This window comes from Rhinoderma darwinii, chromosome 7, assembly GCF_050947455.1.
Source record: "Rhinoderma darwinii isolate aRhiDar2 chromosome 7, aRhiDar2.hap1, whole genome shotgun sequence".
Taxonomy (NCBI): Eukaryota; Metazoa; Chordata; class Amphibia; order Anura; family Rhinodermatidae; genus Rhinoderma; species Rhinoderma darwinii.
Genome location: NC_134693.1, coordinates 63977939 through 63999003, shown reverse-complemented (window position 1 = coordinate 63999003; position 21065 = coordinate 63977939). Strand labels below are relative to the sequence as shown.

Below are 21065 nucleotides of genomic sequence, written 5' to 3'. Positions count from 1 at the left end.
TACTTTATCACTATCCTTATACTTTATCACTATCCATCTATCCTTATGCTTTATCACTATCAATCTATCCTTATACTTTATCACTATCCTTATACTTTATCACTACCCTTATGCTTTATCACTATCCTTATACTTTATCACTATCCATCTATCCTTATACTTTATCCTTATACTTTTTCTCTATCCTTATACTTTATCTTATACATTATCACTATCCATCTATCCAAATACTTTATCACTATATAGTGATACATCTATCACTATATAGATATCCTTTTACTTTATCACTATCTTTATACTTTATCACTATCCATCTATCCTTATACTTTATCACTATCCTTATACTTTATCACTATCCTTATACTTTATCACTATCCTTATACTTTATCACTATACAGTGTTACATCTATCACTATATAAATATCCTTATACTTTATCACTATCCTTATACTTTATCACTTTCCCTCTATCCTTATACTTTATCACTATCCTTATACTTTATCACTATCCTTATACTTTATCACTTTCCATCTATCCTTATACTTTATCACTATCCTTATACTTTATCACTTTCCATCTATCCTTATACTTTATCACTATCCTTATACTTTATCACTATCCATTTATCCTTATACTTTATCACTATCCTTATACTTTATCACTATCCATCTATCCTTATACTTTATCACTATCCTTATACTTTATCACTATCCTTATAATTTATTTATATCCTTATACTTTATTACTATCTTTATACTTTATCACTATCCATCTATCTTATACTTTATCACTATCCTTATACTTTATCACTATCCATCTATCCTTATACTTTATCACTATCCTTATACTTTATCACTATCCATCTATCCTTATACTTTATTACTATCCTTATAATTTATCACTATGCTTATAATTTATCACTATCCTTATACTTTATCACTATACAGTGATACATCTATCACTATATAGATATCATTATACTTTATCACGATCCTTATACTTTATCACGATCCATCTATCCTTATACTTTATCATTATCCTTATACTTTATCATGATCCTTATACTTTATCAATATCCATCTATCCTTATGCTTTATCACTATCCTTATACTCTATCACTATCCATCTATCCTTATACTTTATCACTATCCTTATACTTTATGACTATACAGTGATACATCTATCACTCTACAGATATCCTTATTCTTTATCACTATCCATTTATCCTTATACTTTATCACTATCCATCTATCTTATACTTTATCACTATCCTTATACTTTATCACTATCCATCTATCCTTATACTTTATCACTATCCTTATACTTTATCACTATCCTTATACTTTATCACTATCCATCTATCCTTATACTTTATTACTATCCTTATAATTTATCACTATGCTTATAATTTATCACTATCCTTATACTTTTTCACTATACAGTGATACATCTATCACTATATAGATATCATTATACTTTATCACGATCCTTATACTTTATCACGATCCATCTATCCTTATACTTTATCACTATCCTTATACTTTATCATTATCCTTATACTTTATCATGATCCTTATACTTTATCACTATCCATCTATCCTTATGCTTTATCACTATCCTTATACTTTATCACTATCCTTATACTTTATCACGATCCTTATACTTTATCACTATCCATCTATCCTTATACTTTATCATTATCCTTATACTTTATCACTATCCTTATACTTTATCACTATCCATCTATCCTTATACTTTATCACTATCCTTATACTTTATCACTATCCTTATAATTTATTAATATCCTTATACTTTATTACTATCTTTATACTTTATCACTATCCATCTATCCTTATACTTTATCACTATCCTTATACTTTATGACTATCCATTTATCCTTATACTTTATCACTATCCATCTATCTTATACTTTATCACTATCCTTATACTTTATCACTATCCATCTATCCTTATACTTTATCACTATCCATCTATCCTTATACTTTATCACTATCCTTATACTTTATGACTATCCATTTATCCTTATACTTTATCACTATCCATCTATCTTATACTTTATCACTATCCTTATACTTTATCACTATCCTTATACTTTATCACTATCCATCTATCCTTATACTTTATTACTATCCTTATAATTTATCACTATGCTTATAATTTATCACTATCCTTATACTTTATCACTATACAGTGATACATCTATCACTATATAGATATCATTATACTTTATCACGATCCTTATACTTTATCACGATCCATCTATCCTTATACTTTATCACTATCCTTATACTTTATCATTATCTTTATACTTTATCATGATCCTTATACTTTATCACTATCCATCTATCCTTATGCTTTATCACTATCCTTATACTTAATCACTATCCTTATACTTTATCACGATCCTTATACTTTATCACTATCCATCTATCCTTATACTTTATCACTATCCTTATACTTTATGACTATACAGTGATACATCTATCACTCTACAGATATCCTTATACTTTATCACTATCCATTTATCTTATACTTTATCACTATCCTTATACTTTATCACTATCCATCTATCCTTATACTTTATCACTATCCTTCTATCCTTATACTTTATTACTATCCATATAATTTATCACTATGCTTATAATTTATCACTATCCTTATACTTTATCACTATACAGTGATACATCTATCACTATATAGATATCATTATACTTTATCACGATCCTTATACTTTATCACGATCCATCTATCCTTATACTTTATCACTATCCTTATACTTTATCACTATCCTTATACTGTATCAATATCCTTATACTGTATCACTATCCTTATACTGTATCACTATCCATCTATCCTTATACTGTATCACTATCCTTATACTTTATCATTATCCTTATACTTTATCACTATCCTCATACTTTATCACTATCCTTATACTTTATCACTATCCATCTATCCTTATACTTTATCACTATCCTTATACTTTATCACTATCCTTATATTTTATCACTATCCTTATACTTTATCAGTATCCTTATACTTTATCTCTATCCTTATACTTTATCACTATCCATCTATCCTTATACTTTAGCACTATCTTTATGCTTCATCACTATCCATCTATCCTTATACGTTATCACTATCCTTATACTTTATCACTATCCTTATACTTTATCACTATATATCTATCCTTATGCTTTATCACTATCAATCTATCCTAATACTTTATCACTATCCTTATACTTTATCATTATCCTTATACTTTATCACTCTCCTTATACTTTATCACTATCCATCTATCCTTATACTTTATCACTATCCTTATACTTTATCACTATCTTTACACTTTATCACTATCCATCTATCCTTATACTTTATCACTATTCTTATACTTTATCATTATCCTTATACTATATCACTATCCTTATACTTTATCACTATCCTTATACTTTATCACTATCCTTATACTTTATCACTATCCTTATACTTTATCACTATCCTTATACTTTATCACTATCCTTATACTTTATCACTATCCTTATACTTTATCACTATCCTTATACTTTATCACTATCCATCTATCCTTATGCTTTATCACTATCAATCTATCCTTATACTTTATCACTATCCTTATACTTTATCACTACCCTTATGCTTTATCACTATCCTTATACTTTATCACTATCCATCTATCCTTATACTTTATCCTTATACTTTTTCTCTATCCTTATACTTTATCTTATACATTATCACTATCCATCTATCCAAATACTTTATCACTATATAGTGATACATCTATCACTATATAGATATCCTTTTACTTTATCACTATCTTTATACTTTATCACTAAGCATATATCCTTATACTTTATCACTATCCATCTATCCTTATATTTTATCACTATCCTTATACTTTATCACTATCCTTATACTTTATCACTATCCTTATACTTTATCACTATACAGTGTTACATCTATCACTATATAAATATCCTTATACTTTATCACTATCCTTATACTTTATCACTTTCCCTCTATCCTTATACTTTATCACTATCCTTATACTTTATCACTATCCTTATACTTTATCATTTTCCATCTATCCTTATACTTTATCACTATCCTTATACTTTATCACTTTCCATCTATCCTTATACTTTATCACTATCCTTATACTTTATCACTATCCATTTATCCTTATACTTTATCACTATCCTTATACTTTATCACTATACAGTGATACATCTATCACTATATAAATATCCTTATACTTTATCACTATCATTATACTTTATCACTTTCTATCTATCCTTATACTTTATTACTACACATATATCCTTATACTTTATCACTATCCATCTACCCTTATACTTTATCACTATACAGTGATACATCTATTACTATATAGACATCCTTATACTTTATCACTATCCTTATACTTTATCACTATCCATCTATCCTTATGCTTTATCACTATCAATCTATCCTTATACTTTATCACTATCCTTATACTTTATCACTACCCTTATGCTTTATCACTATCCTTATACTTTATCACTATCCATCTATCCTTATACTTTATCCTTATACTTTTTCTCTATCCTTATACTTTATCTTATACATTATCACTATCCATCTATCCAAATACTTTATCACTATATAGTGATACATCTATCACTATATAGATATCCTTTTACTTTATCACTATCTTTATACTTTATCACTAAGCATATATCCTTATACTTTATCACTATCCATCTATCCTTATACTTTATCACTATCCTTATACTTTATCACTATCCTTATACTTTATCACTATCCTTATACTTTATCACTATACAGTGTTACATCTATCACTATATAAATATCCTTATACTTTATCACTATCCTTATACTTTATCACTTTCCCTCTATCCTTATACTTTATCACTATCCTTATACTTTATCACTATCCTTATACTTTATCACTTTCTATCTATCCTTATACTTTATCACTATCCTTATACTTTATCACTTTCCATCTATCCTTATACTTTATCACTATCCTTATACTTTATCACTATCCATTTATCCTTATACTTTATCACTATCCTTATACTTTATCACTATACAGTGATACATCTATCACTATATAAATATCCTTATACTTTATCACTATCATTATACTTTATCACTTTCTATCTATCCTTATACTTTATTACTACACATATATCCTTATACTTTATCACTATCCATCTATCCTTATACTTTATCACTATACAGTGATACATCTACCACTATATAGATATCCTTATACTTTATCACTATCCATCTATCCTTATACATTATAACTATCCATCTAGCCTTAAACTTTATCACTATCCATCTATCCTTATACCTTATCACTATCCATCTATCCTTATACTTTATCACTATCCATCTATCCTTATACTTTATCACTATCCATCTATCCTTATACTGTATCACTATCCATCTATCCTTATGCTTTATCACTATCAATCTGTCCTTATACTTTATCACTATCCTTATATTTTATCACTATACAGTGACACATCTATCACTATATAGATATCCTTATACTTTATCACGATCTATCTATCCTTATACTTTGACACTATCCTTATACTTTATCACTATCCTTATACGTTATCACTATACAGTGATAGATCTCTCACTATATAAATATCTTTATACCTTATCATTATCCTTATACTTTGACACTATCCTTATACTTTATCACTATCCTTATACTTTATCACTATCCTTATACGTTATCACTATACAGTGATAGATCTCTCACTATATAAATATCCTTATACCTTATCATTATCCTTATACTTTATCATGATCCTTATACTTTATCACTATCCATCTATCCTTATACTTTATCATTATCCTTATACTTTATCACAATCCTTATACTTTATGACTATCCATCTATCCTTATGCTTTATCACTATCCTTATACTTTATCACTATCCTTATACTTTATCACGATGCTTATACTTTATCACTATCCATCTATCCTCATACTTTATCATTATCCTTATACTTTATTACTATCCATCTATCCTTATACTTTATCACTATCCTTATACTTTATCACTATCCTTATACTTTATCACTATCCTTATACTTTATCACTATCTTTATACTTTATCACTATCCATCTATCCTTATACTTTATCACTATCCTTATACTTTATGACTATACAGTGATACATCTATCACTCTACAGATATCCTTATACTTTATCACTATCTATTTATTCTTATACTTTATCACTATCCATCTATCTTATACTTTATCACTATCCTTATACTTTATCACTATCCTTATATTTTATCACTATCCTTATACTTTATCACGATCCTTATACTTTATCACGATCCATCTATCCTTATACTTTATCATTATCCTTATACTTTATCATTATCCTTATACTTTATCATGATCCTTATACTTTATCACTATCCATCTATCCTTATGCTTTATCACTATCCTTATACTTTATCACTATCCTTATACTTTATCACGATCCTTATACTTTATCACTATCCATCTATCCTTATACTTTATAATTATCCTTATACTTTATCACTATCCTTATACTTTATCACTATCCATCTATCCTTATACTTTATCACTATCCTTATACTTTATCACTATCCTTATACTTTATTTATATCCTTATACTTTATCACTATCTTTATACTTTATCATTATCCTTATACTTTATCACTATCCTTATACTTTATCACTATCCATCTATCCTTATACTTTATCACTATCCTTATACTTTATCACTATCCTTATACTTTATTTATATCCTTATACTTTATCACTATCTTTATACTTTATCACTATCCATCTATCCTTATACTTTATCACTATCCTTATACTTTATGACTATACAGTGATACATCTATCACTCTACAGATATCCTTATACTTTATCACTATCCATTTATCCTTATACTTTATCACTATCCATCTATCTTATACTTTATCACTATCCTTATACTTTATCACTATCCATCTATCCTTATACTTTATCACTATCCTTATACTTTATCACTATCCTTATACTTTATCACTATCCATCTATCCTTATACTTTATTACTATCCTTATAATTTATCACTATGCTTATAATTTATCACTATCCTTATACTTTATCACTATACAGTGATACATCTATCACTAAATAGATATCATTATACTTTATCACGATCCTTATACTTTATCACGATCCATCTATCCTTATACTTTATCATTATCCTTATACTTTATCATGATCCTTATACTTTATCACTATCCATCTATCCTTATACTTTATCAATATCCTTATACTTTATCACTATCCTTATACTTTATCACTATCCATCTATCCTTATACTTTATCACTATCCTTATACTTTATCACTATCCTTATAATTTATTTATATCCTTATACTTTATTACTATCTTTATACTTTATCACTATCCATCTATCTTATACTTTATCACTATCCTTATACTTTATCACTATCCATCTATCCTTATACTTTATCACTATCCTTATACTTTATCACTATCCATCTATCCTTATACTTTATCACTATCCTTATACTTTATCACTATCCATCTATCCTTATACTTTATTACTATCCTTATAATTTATCACTATGCTTATAATTTATCACTATCCTTATACTTTATCACTATACAGTGATACATCTATCACTATATAGATATCATTATACTTTATCACGATCCTTATACTTTATCACGATCCATCTATCCTTATACTTTATCACTATCCTTATACTTTATCATTATCCTTATACTTTATCATGATCCTTATACTTTATCAATATCCATCTATCCTTATGCTTTATCACTATCCTTATACTTTATCACTATCCATCTATCCTTATACTTTATCACTATCCTTATACTTTATGACTATACAGTGATACATCTATCACTCTACAGATATCCTTATACTTTATCACTATCCATTTATCCTTATACTTTATCACTATCCATCTATCTTATACTTTATCACTATCCTTATACTTTATCACTATCCATCTATCCTTATACTTTATCACTATCCTTATACTTTATCACTATCCTTATACTTTATCACTATCCATCTATTCTTATACTTTATTACTATCCTTATAATTTATCACTATGCTAATAATTTATCACTATCCTTATACTTTTTCACTATACAGTGATACATCTATCACTATATAGATATCATTATACTTTATCACGATCCTTATACTTTATCACGATCCATCTATCCTTATAATTTATCACTATCCTTATACTTTATCATTATCCTTATACTTTATCATGATCCTTATACTTTATCACTATCCATCTATCCTTATGCTTTATCACTATCCTTATACTTTATCACTATCCTTATACTTTATCACGATCCTTATACTTTATCACTATCCATCTATCCTTATACTTTATCATTATCCTTATACTTTATCACTATCCTTATACTTTATCACTATCCATCTATCCTTATACTTTATCACTATCCTTATACTTTATCACTATCCTTATAATTTATTAATATCCTTATACTTTATTACTATCTTTATACTTTATCACTATCCATCTATCCTTATACTTTATCACTATCCTTATACTTTATGACTATCCATTTATCCTTATACTTTATCACTATCCATCTATCTTACACTTTATCACTATCCTTATACTTTATCACTATCCATCTATCCTTATACTTTATCACTATCCTTATACTTTATCACTATCCTTATACTTTATCACTATCCATCTATCCTTATACTTTATTACTATCCTTATAATTTATCACTATGCTTATAATTTATCACTATCCTTATACTTTATCACTATACCGTGATACATCTATCACTATATAGATATCATTATACTTTATCACGATCCTTATACTTTATCACGATCCATCTATCCTTATACTTTATCACTATCCTTATACTTTATCATTATCTTTATACTTTATCATGATCCTTATACTTTATCACTATCCATCTATCCTTATGCTTTATCACTATCCTTATACTTAATCACTATCCTTATACTTTATCACGATCCTTATACTTTATCACTATCCATCTATCCTTATACTTTATCACTATCCTTATACTTTATCACTATCCATCTATCCTTATACTTTATCACTATCCTTATACTTTATGACTATACAGTGATACATCTATCACTCTACAGATATCCTTATACTTTATCACTATCCATCTATCTTATACTTTATCACTATCCTTATACTTTATCACTATCCATCTATCCTTATACTTTATCACTATCCTTCTATCCTTATACTTTATTACTATCCATATAATTTATCACTATGCTTATAATTTATCACTATCCTTATACTTTATCACTATACAGTGATACATCTATCACTATATAGATATCATTATACTTTATCACGATCCTTATACTTTATCACGATCCATCTATCCTTATACTTTATCACTATCCTTATACTTTATCACTATCCTTATACTGTATCAATATCCTTATACTGTATCACTATCCTTATACTGTATCACTATCCATCTATCCTTATACTGTATCACTATCCTTATACTTTATCATTATCCTTATACTTTATCACTATCCTCATACTTTATCACTATCCTTATACTTTATCACGATCCATCTATCCTTATACTTTATCACTATCCTTATACTTTATCACTATCCTTATACTGTATCAATATCCTTATACTGTATCACTATCCTTATACTGTATCACTATCCATCTATCCTTATACTGTATCACTATCCTTATACTTTATCATTATCCTTATACTTTATCACTATCCTCATACTTTATCACTATCCTTATACTTTATCACTATCCTTATATTTTATCACTATCCTTATACTTTATCAGTATCCTTATAATTTATCTCTATCCTTATACTTTATCACTATCCATCTATCCTTATACTTTAGCACTATCTTTATGCTTCATCACTATCCATCTATCCTTATACGTTATCACTATCCTTATACTTTATCACTATCCTTATACTTTATCACTATATATCTATCCTTATGCTTTATCACTATCAATCTATCCTAATACTTTATCACTATCCTTATACTTTATCATTATCCTTATACTTTATCACTCTCCTTATACTTTATCACTATCCATCTATCCTTATACTTTATCACTATCCTTATACTTTATCACTATCTTTACACTTTATCACTATCCATCTATCCTTATACTTTATCACTATTCTTATACTTTATCATTATCCTTATACTTTATCACTATCCTTATACTTTATCACTATCCTTATACTTTATCACTATCCTTATACTTTATCACTATCCTTATACTTTATCACTATCCTTATACTTTATCACTATCCTTATACTTTATCACTATCCATCTATCCTTATGCTTTATCACTATCAATCTATCCTTATACTTTATCACTATCCTTATACTTTATCACTACCCTTATGCTTTATCACTATCCTTATACTTTATCACTATCCATCTATCCTTATACTTTATCCTTATACTTTTTCTCTATCCTTATACTTTATCTTATACATTATCACTATCCATCTATCCAAATACTTTATCACTATATAGTGATACATCTATCACTATATAGATATCCTTTTACTTTATCACTATCTTTATACTTTATCACTATCCATCTATCCTTATACTTTATCACTATCCTTATACTTTATCACTATCCTTATACTTTATCACTATCCTTATACTTTATCACTATACAGTGTTACATCTATCACTATATAAATATCCTTATACTTTATCACTATCCTTATACTTTATCACTTTCCCTCTATCCTTATACTTTATCACTATCCTTATACTTTATCACTATCCTTATACTTTATCACTTTCCATCTATCCTTATACTTTATCACTATCCTTATACTTTATCACTTTCCATCTATCCTTCTACTTTATCACTATCCTTATACTTTATCACTATCCATTTATCCTTATACTTTATCACTATCCTTATACTTTATCACTATCCATCTATCCTTATACTTTATCACTATCCTTATACTTTATCACTATCCTTATAATTTATTTATATCCTTATACTTTATTACTATCTTTATACTTTATCACTATCCATCTATCTTATACTTTATCACTATCCTTATACTTTATCACTATCCATCTATCCTTATACTTTATCACTATCCTTATACTTTATCACTATCCATCTATCCTTATACTTTATCACTATCCTTATACTTTATCACTATCCATCTATCCTTATACTTTATTACTATCCTTATAATTTATCACTATGCTTATAATTTATCACTATCCTTATACTTTATCACTATACAGTGATACATCTATCACTATATAGATATCATTATACTTTATCACGATCCTTATACTTTATCACGATCCATCTATCCTTATACTTTATCATTATCCTTATACTTTATCATGATCCTTATACTTTATCAATATCCATCTATCCTTATGCTTTATCACTATCCTTATACTTTATCACTATCCATCTATCCTTATACTTTATCACTATCCTTATACTTTATGACTATACAGTGATACATCTATCACTCTACAGATATCCTTATACTTTATCACTATCCATTTATCCTTATACTTTATCACTATCCATCTATCTTATACTTTATCACTATCCTTATACTTTATCACTATCCATCTATCCTTATACTTTATCACTATCCTTATACTTTATCACTATCCTTATACTTTATCACTATCCATCTATCCTTATACTTTATTACTATCCTTATAATTTATCACTATGCTTATAATTTATCACTATCCTTATACTTTTTCACTATACAGTGATACATCTATCACTATATAGATATCATTATACTTTATCACGATCCTTATACTTTATCACGATCCATCTATCCTTATACTTTATCACTATCCTTATACTTTATCATTATCCTTATACTTTATCATGATCCTTATACTTTATCACTATCCATCTATCCTTATGCTTTATCACTATCCTTATACTTTATCACTATCCTTATACTTTATCACGATCCTTATACTTTATCACTATCCATCTATCCTTATACTTTATCATTATCCTTATACTTTATCACTATCCTTATACTTTATCACTATCCATCTATCCTTATACTTTATCACTATCCTTATACTTTATCACTATCCTTATAATTTATTAATATCCTTATACTTTATTACTATCTTTATACTTTATCACTATCCATCTATCCTTATACTTTATCACTATCCTTATACTTTATGACTATCCATTTATCCTTATACTTTATCACTATCCATCTATCTTATACTTTATCACTATCCTTATACTTTATCACTATCCATCTATCCTTAAACTTTATCACTATCCATCTATCCTTATACTTTATCACTATCCTTATACTTTATGACTATCCATTTATCCTTATACTTTATCACTATCCATCTATCTTATACTTTATCACTATCCTTATACTTTATCACTATCCTTATACTTTATCACTATCCATCTATCCTTATACTTTATTACTATCCTTATAATTTATCACTATGCTTATAATTTATCACTATCCTTATACTTTATCACTATACAGTGATACATCTATCACTATATAGATATCATTATACTTTATCACGATCCTTATACTTTATCACGATCCATCTATCCTTATACTTTATCACTATCCTTATACTTTATCATTATCTTTATACTTTATCATGATCCTTATACTTTATCACTATCCATCTATCCTTATGCTTTATCACTATCCTTATACTTAATCACTATCCTTATACTTTATCACGATCCTTATACTTTATCACTATCCATCTATCCTTATACTTTATCACTATCCTTATACTTTATGACTATACAGTGATACATCTATCACTCTACAGATATCCTTATACTTTATCACTATCCATTTATCTTATACTTTATCACTATCCTTATACTTTATCACTATCCATCTATCCTTATACTTTATCACTATCCTTCTATCCTTATACTTTATTACTATCCATATAATTTATCACTATGCTTATAATTTATCACTATCCTTATACTTTATCACTATACAGTGATACATCTATCACTATATAGATATCATTATACTTTATCACGATCCTTATACTTTATCACGATCCATCTATCCTTATACTTTATCACTATCCTTATACTTTATCACTATCCTTATACTGTATCAATATCCTTATACTGTATCACTATCCTTATACTGTATCACTATCCATCTATCCTTATACTGTATCACTATCCTTATACTTTATCATTATCCTTATACTTTATCACTATCCTCATACTTTATCACTATCCTTATACTTTATCACTATCCATCTATCCTTATACTTTATCACTATCCTTATACTTTATCACTATCCTTATATTTTATCACTATCCTTATACTTTATCAGTATCCTTATACTTTATCTCTATCCTTATACTTTATCACTATCCATCTATCCTTATACTTTAGCACTATCTTTATGCTTCATCACTATCCATCTATCCTTATACGTTATCACTATCCTTATACTTTATCACTATCCTTATACTTTATCACTATATATCTATCCTTATGCTTTATCACTATCAATCTATCCTAATACTTTATCACTATCCTTATACTTTATCATTATCCTTATACTTTATCACTCTCCTTATACTTTATCACTATCCATCTATCCTTATACTTTATCACTATCCTTATACTTTATCACTATCTTTACACTTTATCACTATCCATCTATCCTTATACTTTATCACTATTCTTATACTTTATCATTATCCTTATACTTTATCACTATCCTTATACTTTATCACTATCCTTATACTTTATCACTATCCTTATACTTTATCACTATCCTTATACTTTATCACTATCCTTATACTTTATCACTATCCTTATACTTTATCACTATCCTTATACTTTATCACTATCCTTATACTTTATCACTATCCATCTATCCTTATGCTTTATCACTATCAATCTATCCTTATACTTTATCACTATCCTTATACTTTATCACTACCCTTATGCTTTATCACTATCCTTATACTTTATCACTATCCATCTATCCTTATACTTTATCCTTATACTTTTTCTCTATCCTTATACTTTATCTTATACATTATCACTATCCATCTATCCAAATACTTTATCACTATATAGTGATACATCTATCACTATATAGATATCCTTTTACTTTATCACTATCTTTATACTTTATCACTAAGCATATATCCTTATACTTTATCACTATCCATCTATCCTTATACTTTATCACTATCCTTATACTTTATCACTATCCTTATACTTTATCACTATCCTTATACTTTATCACTATACAGTGTTACATCTATCACTATATAAATATCCTTATACTTTATCACTATCCTTATACTTTATCACTTTCCCTCTATCCTTATACTTTATCACTATCCTTATACTTTATCACTATCCTTATACTTTATCACTTTCCATCTATCCTTATACTTTATCACTATCCTTATACTTTATCACTTTCCATCTATCCTTATACTTTATCACTATCCTTATACTTTATCACTATCCATTTATCCTTATACTTTATCACTATCCTTATACTTTATCACTATACAGTGATACATCTATCACTATATAAATATCCTTATACTTTATCACTATCATTATACTTTATCACTTTCTATCTATCCTTATACTTTATTACTACACATATATCCTTATACTTTATCACTATCCATCTACCCTTATACTTTATCACTATACAGTGATACATCTATTACTATATAGACATCCTTATACTTTATCACTATCCTTATACTTTATCACTATCCATCTATCCTTATGCTTTATCACTATCAATCTATCCTTATACTTTATCACTATCCTTATACTTTATCACTACCCTTATGCTTTATCACTATCCTTATACTTTATCACTATCCATCTATCCTTATACTTTATCCTTATAGTTTTTCTCTATCCTTATACTTTATCTTATACATTATCACTATCCATCTATCCAAATACTTTATCACTATATAGTGATACATCTATCACTATATAGATATCCTTTTACTTTATCACTATCTTTATACTTTATCACTAAGCATATATCCTTATACTTTATCACTATCCATCTATCCTTATACTTTATCACTATCCTTATACTTTATCACTATCCTTATACTTTATCACTATCCTTATACTTTATCACTATACAGTGTTACATCTATCACTATATAAATATCCTTATACTTTATCACTATCCTTATACTTTATCACTTTCCCTCTATCCTTATACTTTATCACTATCCTTATACTTTATCACTATCCTTATACTTTATCACTTTCCATCTATCCTTATACTTTATCACTATCCTTATACTTTATCACTTTCCATCTATCCTTATACTTTATCACTATCCTTATACTTTATCACTATCCATTTATCCTTATACTTTATCACTATCCTTATACTTTATCACTATACAGTGATACATCTATCACTATATAAATATCCTTATACTTTATCACTATCATTATACTTTATCACTTTCTATCTATCCTTATACTTTATTACTACACATATATCCTTATACTTTATCACTATCCATCTATCCTTATACTTTATCACTATACAGTGATACATCTACCACTATATAGATATCCTTATACTTTATCACTATCCATCTATCCTTATACATTATAACTATCCATCTAGCCTTAAACTTTATCACTATCCATCTATCCTTATACCTTATCACTATCCATCTATCCTTATACTTTATCACTATCCATCTATCCTTATACTTTATCACTATCCATCTATCCTTATACTTTATCACTATCCATCTATCCTTATACTTTATCATTATCCTTTATCACTATCCATATACTTTATCACTATACAGTGATATATCCATCACTATATAGATATCCTTATACTTTATCACTATCCAGCTATCCTTATACTTTATCACTATCCTTATACTTTATCATTATCCTTATACTTTATCACTATCCTTATACTTTATCACTATCCGACTATTCTTATACTTTATCACTATATAGATATCCTTATACTTTTTCACTATCCATCTATCCTTATACATTATCACTAACCATCTATCCTTATAATTGATCACTATACAGCTATTACTTTACAAACACACACATATATATATATATATATATATATATATATATATATATATATATATATATATATATATATATATATATATATATATATAATCATGAAGCTGATATAATACTGCATTTATTGTGAGCTGTATAAGGCCCCCATGCACACTGCCGTGCCCATTAACACGGCCCACAATTGCTGGCACGGCCGGCCGCTGAGCACAGCCAAACGCATTTGTGGGTCGTGCTCCCATATAAAGTATAAGAAAATGGCCTGTAAAAAGAAAAAGAACAGTCATGCCCGGACACCTTCCTGCAAATTTACGGGGAGGTGTCCGTGGTCAACAGAAGTGAATGGGTCCGTAATTGTGGACCGCGATTATGGTCCGCAATCATGGACAATTTTTACGGTCGTGTGCATGGGGTCTTAGGCCATGTTCACACAGCATATTTTCTGCCATAGTTCTGAGCTGAAAACATGCATATTACGCTCCAAAATACACTGTTTGCCTGTCAACAACTTCCTATTGATTTTAATGAGGAATACCCTATGTAGTTCATATGAGGCGTATTTTTACATTGCTGAAATAAAAAACACCCTTGTAAAAATATGTAAAAATAAAAGTGACATGTCATGTATTTCAATGCGGCCGCTCACACAGCCATTGTTTTACTGGTCCGTGTGAAGGACACGTGAAATATAAGACATGTCCTATTTTTGTCCGTTTTCACGGATCCCTCAATAGACTCAAGTCTATGACGGATCTGTGAAAACAGGTCCCGCACGGGTGCGACTCAGACGTGATGAACAGACGTTTTCATGACTCAGTTTGCACTCGTTCGTGTGAATCAAGGCTAATACATATAGTAATGTCTCTTCATCTTAAGGGAGGCGGCAGTTATCAGGACTGACTGCTTCACTACCCATTCTCTTACCTTTGAGACGAACTCCAGGATTTTAATTTCGGAGGTTTCTTTAAAAGCTCTTGGGCCCCAACGGAATTCATACTCTGGGAGATCAGTGAGGGATTTTATTATATTCTAGGAATCTAAAAAGATGGAAATCAGCATAACTTATTTTGTACAAGACTCATTTATGCTTCATGAAAGAACAAGTATTAATCAAGGTGCACACAATACTCCAGTACCTTTCCATTTAAATGACCATACCCTGCACATTTCTAACAACGGAATACAGCAAAGCTTCTAGTTATTAGGGTATGCAATGATGCTCTATTTTCTAGATCTGTCTGGTGAAAGAGTTTGTTTGTAGATGACCATACACAGCTGGATGTCTGACCACCACTGACTGTTTGTGTTCAGTCACATTGCATGTCCTTACCCTGAGCTAACATGCATTCTTACCGCAAATAGTGCAGCGTTTAACAATAATTTAATATCCACTGCGTGTTTTGCAGGTCAAACTGCTGTTGACCCTCAATAAAAGTAGACATGATCATTTTAACAAACAAACCGTTTCGTCGCAGGAGCCAACGTCAGCTGTGTGTTCGTCCACTGAGTTTGTCTTTACTCTTCACAAGACATTAAAAACACCCCCCACCCAACTCCCCAGAATTAGCACCACACAAAAATGCAGCGAAAATGAATTTAAAAAAAAAGAACTCATACTTGTGAACCCATACCTGCCTACAAGAAATGTTTGGAGGGATTCTGCCAAAAGGGGTATTACCAAGTACTGGCTGATGAAATTCTCCATCTTTTGAACATGCCAAATTTTATTTCTCAAATTTTCTATACCATTATTTTCATTACTTAATGTAATATAATTCTTTTTTAACCCATAGCGTACAAACTGAAAGAGGAGTAGACATACCTGAACGCTTAATAGGCAACTTCTTCTGGTCCCTGATCAGCAGGTACTGAACCAGCTCCCCAATCTACAAGAACAGAATACATTTTAGTATCTTTGGGCAACCACTTTGGTGAAATTCACACGAACGACGAACGTGTGCGTTCTGCGCGCGCAAAAAATGCAGCGTTTTGCGCACGTTGCAGTTCCGCGTGTCATCAGTGAATGGTGGTGGCTGAGTTATTTTCACGCATATGCCAACCTTATGACACGCGGTTTCGATGCTTTGAAACTGCAATGAATGTGGTGCTTTTTTTCCCTTCATTTATTTAACAACTATAACGCGAATCACGCGCGACACACGGAAGTGCTTCCCTGTGCTGTGCGCGATTTTCACGCACCGGTGCGTGATGTGTGAAAAATGCTCAAGTATAGGACATGTCGTGAGTTTTACGCAGCGGACGCACGCTGCGTGAAAATCACGGACTGTCTGAACGGCCCCATTCACTTACATAGGTCCGTGCGATGCGCATGATTTTCACGGACGTTTAATACGCTCGTGTAAATAAGGCCTTATATATACACATTAGGCCTTATTTACACGAACGTGTTTCACGTCCGTGATGCGCGCGTGATTTTCACGGGCGTCGCACGGACCTATGTAACTCAATGGGGCCGTTCAGACAGTCCGTGATTTTCACGCAGCGTGTGTCCGCTGCGTAAAACTCACGACATGTCCTATACTTTAGCGTGTTTTGCGCATCACGCACCCATTGAAGTCAATGGGTGCGGGAAAATCACGCGCAGCACACGGACGCACTTCCGTGTGACGCACGTGATTCGCGCAACAGTAGATCAAGAAATGAAGGGGAAAATAAAAGCACCTACTTCATTTCTTTTTCTACACATCAAAACCGGGTGTCATAAGGATGCCATATGCGTGAAAATCACGCAGCAAACACTGATGACACACGGAACTGCAGCACGCAAAAAACACTGCGTTTTTTGCGCGCGCAAAACGCACACGTTCGTGTGAATTTCACCTTATAGTGGAAATGTACTCCTAGAAAACGGCATACATTATAGTAGAAATCTGATCCTGGGGTAGATTTCACGCTGTGGGGACTCGAATAGTATAGGCCCATGCCGGGCTCGTTCCTTGCCCCCCTAATCAGGCAACCCTCCCTCCGGACAATTAAATAAATTTATAAAGTATATAGTTTCTGCTCACCTCACCGCTCCCTTCTTCCCTCCGGGTCCCCCTAAGGAATGACGTGGCTCATACATCATCGTGGCCAGCGTGACGATGCGACATATTTATTTTGTGGCGGGTGCCTCTTAATAAATGTGTTGCCTCTTACTCTAGCAGAGTAGATAGCTAAGGCTGGTGTATGAAACGCCAGTCTTAGTAAAGCTGCCCCTATGACTTCAGTAGCTGCGGCCTCTGAGAACACATATACAGGACACATGTACCTCAGGTTCGCTTGCTCTGGAGAACGCTTCCCTAAATTCCTCTGTGCCTGAGTTAGTTTATGTGTTTGAGTGAATGTAATATCTTCTTCCATATCCACCCTACATGAAATGTAAAAAGAAAGTTATTGAGGTTGCATAACGCTCACTTGCATTACATTCCACAAGAAACTAGGACACAACTATTAGGCCTCATTCACACAGCCATATTATGGCTCCATAGAAACACTAATATGACTTCTATGGGACCCTGTTCCATGCAGCAATGTATCTAGGGGAGAAAAACTCTGAAATACGGAGCCGCACATTGCACCATTTTTAAGGAGCCGCAAGGACTGCATGCGTCACCCATAGCAGTACCACGTGCATGGGGCCTTATAGTTGTAAAGTCAGGGACAACCTGTAGTACTGGAACACAAGATGCATGTAGACATATAAAACGAAGCAGAACATGTACTGCAGTCTATACCAAGAAGGACACGATCTTCAGGTCTCACTGTGGTAGCCGCAGTGGTTTGGTTTGTGGTGTGGTATAAACAGCCAAGGAAGAGTCTTACCAAAGGCTGCTCTGAGCACACCTAACAATGGCATTTCTACAGCTGATAGACACTAAAGCTGCTCACACACAGATGGAAAATCCAATCTCTGATGCCACTTATCTGCCAGGAAGACATCAGAGGACAGTCAGGTTGTGCCTGTACCCAGTAAATTGTGAGCGGCTCCTTCTAAAATTGGTGGGTTGCACAGACAGCGATCAAATGCCTAAGGCCAGCTATAGTAAAACAAATATGTTTCGGTATATATCACAAAAGCATTCAGTAGCCTCTAAATTGTACCTGAAGGCGTGAAATGTCCTTAGAAACACTGGGCCGACCCCTCCTTTTATATGCCATGGTTGTTGGCGCTTTAATAACACAAGTACCACTTTAAAGCAAATTAACATAAGCACATCTCTTCAAAATGTAAAGAAAAAAAACAATCACCAATATTTTTTCCCCGGGTGACACTGATATGACCATAGGGGTTGTTATCCAGCTTTCCGCATCACATCTACCAGTGACACTGCTTATCTGGCCTAATGTGACACTCCGAGGTCTAGTAATCCTGACTAATAACCCATACGTGGGCTGTGGTGGCCATATTTGGAGTAATCCGCTCAGAAATCAGGGAATGTCGCAAAGTTATCAAATCCGCATTACGCCAATTGTGTTGTGGATATGCTGCAGATTTCCACAGTGAATTTCAACCTTTGGAATGCAAAGGGTGAAATCCGCAACAACATCCGCATGTAACGCAAGTGGATTCAGACACCTGGCCTTACCTAAAATAACAACTTGACAGAAGCAGCCGGCACAGGGTCATAAATCTTATATATATATTGTGTTGGGTGGACAAAAGGAAATTAACATAGTTAAAGAGGTTATGGCTTTTTTTGTTTTATTTCACTTGCAGCCCCTGAAAAATAAAAAAATCCACTTCCCGGATAACAGGTGCAAGGGAAAAGTGGAGCAGTTGCTCATA

General features: G+C 30.6%; 1 non-coding gene across 1 annotated transcript; it reads right to left on the bottom strand.

Moving 5' to 3' along the window:
- Positions 1-19993: 19993 nt before the first annotated feature.
- Positions 19994-20125, bottom strand: LOC142658290 (small nucleolar RNA SNORA11). Its single transcript, XR_012850116.1, has one exon. It is a non-coding gene; the product is annotated as a small nucleolar RNA SNORA11 (small nucleolar RNA).
- Between the last annotated feature and the right edge of the window lie 940 nt (positions 20126-21065).